Source organism: Phascolarctos cinereus, unplaced genomic scaffold (assembly GCF_003287225.1).
Source record: "Phascolarctos cinereus isolate Bilbo 61053 unplaced genomic scaffold, phaCin_HiC Scaffold_7;HRSCAF=346, whole genome shotgun sequence".
Classification (NCBI taxonomy): domain Eukaryota; kingdom Metazoa; phylum Chordata; class Mammalia; order Diprotodontia; family Phascolarctidae; genus Phascolarctos; species Phascolarctos cinereus.
This window is the reverse complement of record NW_027556180.1, coordinates 123,847,551-123,853,607: the sequence shown is the minus strand read 5'-3', so window position 1 is coordinate 123,853,607 and position 6,057 is coordinate 123,847,551.

Genomic DNA, 6,057 nt, shown 5'->3' with positions numbered 1-6,057 from the left:
ATATTAAGAATTATTCCTAATTGCGTGCTCATAAAGTCAAAGGAAAATACTTTTAAGGGAGAAAGTATTTGATGAATATGAGTTAAGCAATATGTATGGGGAAAAGATAAAAAGAAAACCTTCTAGGATTCTATGAGACTTAGAACCAGAACTTGGTCTTTCTTCCTTTCTGTTCTAGGAAGTCCATCCATCCATCCATCCATCCATCCATCCATCCATCCATCCATCCAGTCATCTGTCTATCTGTCTGTCTATTTATCCATCCATACATCTATCTTGTTTGTCCTTCATTTCAAAAAAAACCAATCATATCAGCAGAGAAACAGAGTTGTACAAAGTTGTTAGCCTCATTCTTTCTTCCAGAGTCATTGAAGACTAGTGGCAAGTCAGAAGTCAGGATGACTGGTAATGGCCCAGCATACAATAGATGACCTTGGTGCCTTCAATGTCTAATCAAGCTCTAAGCATCCCACAGTACCTGTTTCAACAGCTTTCATGGTCATTGGAACAAATTGTTCTCATCCTTTCATTCTGCCCAGGAGAAGGGAGGATATTTTCACATGCTTGAGGTAGACATCCCCCTAACTCATCAATGGGTTTGAAGCCTGTCAGTTATCTTCAACGTAGTTTAGTCTTTCTGCCTAGACAGTTTTATCTGGGTGTGGTTATTGGGTATGCTACAGCTTCTTGGAGCCACAAGTGAGAGTTGAGTGAAGGTGAACACCAAAAGTGGTTGACCAGCCCTGAAAAGGGCTTAATAAGCCCTCACACCAAAGGTGCTAGTCCTACCTTAACACCTCATATACATTCTATCTATCTATCTATCTATCTATCTATCTATCTATCTATCTATCATCTATTATCACAGAAAATACATATCCATTTTGATATATACTTGGTGTGGAATCATAGGGTTATAGGATTATAGACCTAAAACTATAAGGTATCTTAAAAGGCCCTCTAATCTAATGCCCTAATTTTACAGAGGAACTAAATGAGGCTCAGAGACAAAGTGATTTGTCCACAGTCACTGGAAATAAGAATCAAAGGTGGTATTTAAATACCCTCTTACTCCAGAGTCAGAGTTCTTTCTATTGTTAGAGATAAGTAAAGGACTGAAAAATAAATTCCATAATCCAACCGTTGTCAATGGTTTTCAAGATTTTTAGTCCATATTATACAGATTTTATCTGATGATAAAATCACTCAATGTACTTAGGTGTACAGGAAATTGAGACTTATATAAAAGAGAAGTAGATGAAGGGACATAGGTTTAATTGAAGATTCTCTTTTTAGTCACATGGATTCCCTCATTTTTAAGAGGAGGGTGAAAAGTGCTAACCATATTATTGAGCCTATTTAAATTTCTTCATCTAGCATTCCCCGGTAAATCCATAAATACACATTTCCAAAGATTGCAAACATGAAGTTGCTGAAATAAATGAAAGTAAGGGGGAGATAAAAATATAGGTACATTACTACAGAGATTTGGCTATGTTCTCTTTGAACTGTTATATCATCAGTGTGGATGGAATTAACAAGACAGTGATTTGTTTTCTGGACCAAAGATTAAGAATGATATCTACAGGACTGACAAGTCAATCAAGAAAACTGGTGATGAGTTGATTGTGAATGTGTATGTTGGAAAAATTACATAAGGAAAAAAGTAGATTTTTGAAAGGGTGATTCAGGTAGCTGGAAAATAACACTAAGGAAAATACTATTTTATTATATAGTGCTCTCACATTGTACGTATATTTTTGTATGATTGTACATGTTGCAGAAGGATACTATCAAAAGCATTTAAGATGGTGAAAGTAAAAGAAAAAACAGGACTTTAAATTAAGGTCTTGATGGGCTGAATATTGGGCAAACCTAACACAATGGAATGTAATGGGGATAAATGCATTGTCACACTTAGGTTAAACACACACACACAAACATTACAAGCACAACATGGAATAGTTATGACCATATATGTATATAAATAGTATACATACACATATATACATATATATGTATATATATGTATATAAATAGTATACATACACATATATACATATATATATGTATACACACACACACATATACTGTGTGGCTCTGGGCAAGTCACTTAACCCCAATTACCTCAGCAAAAAACCAAAACAAAACAAAAAAACCCCATATATATACATTTATTTATATATAAACAGTACACACACACACACACAGACACACACACACACACACACACACACATATTTATATTCATAAACAGCCCTGGAGATTTTAGTGGACTCCAAGATCGATACGAATCTGTTGTCTAGGACTGGAGAGGGGATAGATATGGTCAGATCACATCTACGGTATTGCATTCAGTGTCACATTTTGAGAAGGGCATTGATAAACTGGAGACCATCCTGAGGAGGGCAACCAGATGGTGAAGAGTATCAAAGTCATGTTGTTTGAAGATTTGTTGAAGGAATTGGAGATATTTAGCCTAAAGAAGAGAAGGTTTAGGGGGAGGCTCATAAAAGCTGTTAAATAATAGGTAGCTAGGTGGCATGGATAGTGTTAGACTGGAGTCAGGAAGACGTGAATTCAAATCATGCTTCAGACACTTCCTTCCTATGTGATCCTGGGCAAGTCACTTAATTTTCTTATTTTCAGTTTTGCAGCGTTATTGTGAGGATCAAATGAAATAATACGTGCAAAACATTTTTCAGATTTGGAACTCTATGTAAACATTAGCTATTATAATTATAATTATTATTACTATTATTGTTAATGTAAAGACTATAAAGATTATTGCCTGGAAGAAGGATTGGATTTAGTTCTAGCTAAATTAGCTTTCTAGACATTCCTCAGAGGCGATACTCCATCCCCATTCCTCTTGCCTTGTTAAAAGCTGCTCCTCCCTCTCTCCCCATTACCTCTCTTCCCCCTACACCCCATTCTGGGAATGTACTGCCTCCTTGAAATTCCTTGTTTCCTTCCAAGCTGAGAGCTCAAGTGCCAGCTTTTATATGAAACCTTTTCTGTTTCCCTTTCCCCCACGAGCTGCCTGTGCTTCTTCCAATCCCACCCTTGTATTTATTTTGTGTATCCTTATGTATCTACATGTTGTCTCCCCTACTAGAATGCGAACCTCACTGAATTGGAGCTTTAATGTCTGCTGTCTCCCTTTGGCACTGAATAGAGTGTAAGAGAGGTCAAGTCTTTCAGCTACCTGTTGCTCTGTGTTTTCAACTCTGGTTTGAGAGGGAAGACCAGAGTAAGGTAGATTTGGGGGCTTTTTTGGGGGCCAACATGGTCCTGGTAAGTGAATAGCTAGCTGGACTTGTCTATACTTCCCAGAGAAGGTCAGCCTGATGAATTTTATAGTTTTCTTGGTTAAAGGAAACTTCTAGCTAAATTACAGTGTAATGCTTCTCAGCATACTTTTAAGAGTTAATTGTGAGTTGAAAGAATTTTTAAATGCTTCGTTGGTTCAAGAGTAGAAGAGGAGTTTTTTGTTTTTGTTTTTTTAGCTGGAGGGCAGTGAGGAACACAAGGGGAGCAACTGGCAGAAAAATGGTTTCATGTGGTGTAGCTGTTTCTAAATGGACCAATGGCACCAAGGCCTGAAGTTTTAAGTTATGAGTTACTCTGAGCACGTGGGCTTTTCTCATTTGTTTCCCCACCATATTTCTATAAAGGTATACCCATTTTCTCTCATAAATACCAAGTAAATTAATAGGACACTGTAACTCAGGTTATGTGTGCATGTATTTATTATTATTGAATTTAATTTTAATACATGAGTAGCTATGTTATTATTTCTTTTGCCTTATTGCTAAGTAAATTATTGTGTTTAAATTCTAATGATTTTAGCATCGCAAATGGTTGTTTTGTGTAAATAGAAGTATGCTAGCGGGGACTTAAAGGCTAAAATGATGAGCAGGGACAGTGTTTTTCCCAACAACAGTGTTACCTCTATGATACTATGAGTATAGAGACATGATGGTGGTTCTTCTCTGGGAACCCAAACATAGCAGTGTGAGGGCAGATTGGGATGAGTGAGTCAGCCCAGAGAATGAGTCCAGATGCTCTGTTTGAGAAGTGTGAAGAGATACAGTATGGATAGCCACCCCATACTAGCATTACACATATCCACTCTATCCAGACTTTATTAGGTACCCAAATATCAACAGGGGTCCATTAGTGTAGGGATCCTGTACTATGTCTGCTCTAAAGCTTTCCTCAGTGGTTAACCCTAGACCATTAACACCTATTCTGACTTAACTTTTTTAACTTTCTCATCTTAAACTTCTAGTTAAACAGTTCAACTATGCATTATTCTCACCTCTGAAATCCCTTGCCCTTTCTTCACATGGCTGTTCATTACCCTCCACCCCCACACTCATACACTTTTAGTTTTCTTTTTTTTTTCTGCCTGTATTTTATTCAAAGACTCTGGAGGAAGTCAAATCACCATGTTGACTAGAACTTCTGCATATTTAACTTCATTTCATCTTTTACTAGGGAAATAGAGATCATTTATCACGAACTCCTGCTTTTCTTTTTTCTTTATCTCAAAACCCCTTGAGAACATCCTTTATTCTCTCCTTTGCTCTAGTTGCTGAGGGAAGGTCCCTTACCAATGAGGCTTACCCTATTTTTGTGACTTTGATCCCTTACCCTCTCATCTTCCATATAGCAGCTTGCTCCCTTAAAAATCCTCTCCCCTCTAACCTCCAAATTTTCCCAATTTTTAGCTCTTTTCCTTCTCCTTGCATGTATGCTCATTTCTCTTCTACCCAAAATAAAAAAAAATAGATCTCTTTATATTTTATCCAAAACCCCTCTTACTAACTTCCCTAATTCTGCTAATCACACCATTCATCTTTCTAGTCACTCAGATTCACAACCTCAGAATCAACCTTCACTCTTCACTCTCCCTGACCATCTATAGACAATAAGTTACAAATTTTTACCAAGTCTATCTCTACAACATCTCTTACCATCGTATCTTGTCACCTTTTGCTGGACTATTGAAAAAACATCACCAACTTCCTTTTGGACATTTTAAGCTGGATGTTCCATAAACATCTCAAACTCAACATGTAATACAACTCATTATTCCCTCTCCTGCTAAATCCTGCCTTCTTGCTAACTTTCCTGTTTCTTTTGAAGGTACCAGCAACCTTCTAGACACCCAAGTTTGTAGTCTCGTTGTCATCTATACCTCATTCTCACTCAGCCCATATATCCAATCAATTATCAAATCTTCTCATTTCCATCCACATAGCATCTTTTGTATATATATTCTTCTCTCCAATCATGCAGTCGCCACTCTTGTTCAAGCCTTTATGACTTCTTGTCTTGACTATTACAATAGCCTTCTAATTAGTTTTCCTGTCTCAAGTCTCCTACCCATCCTCCCCTTAGCTGCCAACATGATTTTTCTAATGCACATATCTGACTATGTCATTTTAAACTCCTCAACAAACTCTAGTGGCTCCTTATTACCTTTAGGATCAAATGAAAATTCCTTTGTTTGGCATTTAAAGCTCCTTACTAACTGAACCTTTTCTATCTTTCCATTCCTCTTATACTTTACTCTCCTTGACACATTCCACAATCCAGCCATGATGAACTATTTGCTATTTCTTACACATGGCACTTCATTTTCTGTTTCCATGCTGGTTGTCCCTCATGACTAGCATGTCCTGACTCCTCACATTTTCTTCTTAAAATCCATGTCTTTTTAAGACTTAGCTCAAAAGTGATCTCCTATGGGAGGCTTTTTACAGTCCTCCCAGCTGCTGGAGTCTCCCTTTATAGGACTGATTACCTTGCATCTGCTCTGCATCTGTATGTACCGAATTATTTACATATTCTCCCCCCACTGGAATGTAAGCTCCTTGAGGGCAAGGACTAGTTTTGACTTTCTTTGGAACCCTAGCATTTAGCATCATGCCCAGCACATAAAAAATACTCATCAAATGTTTTTTGCTTATTGACTGTATAGCTTCCTAACTGCCTTCAATCTCATCCCTCTCTAATCTATCCTATATGTGGCTGCCAAATTGATAT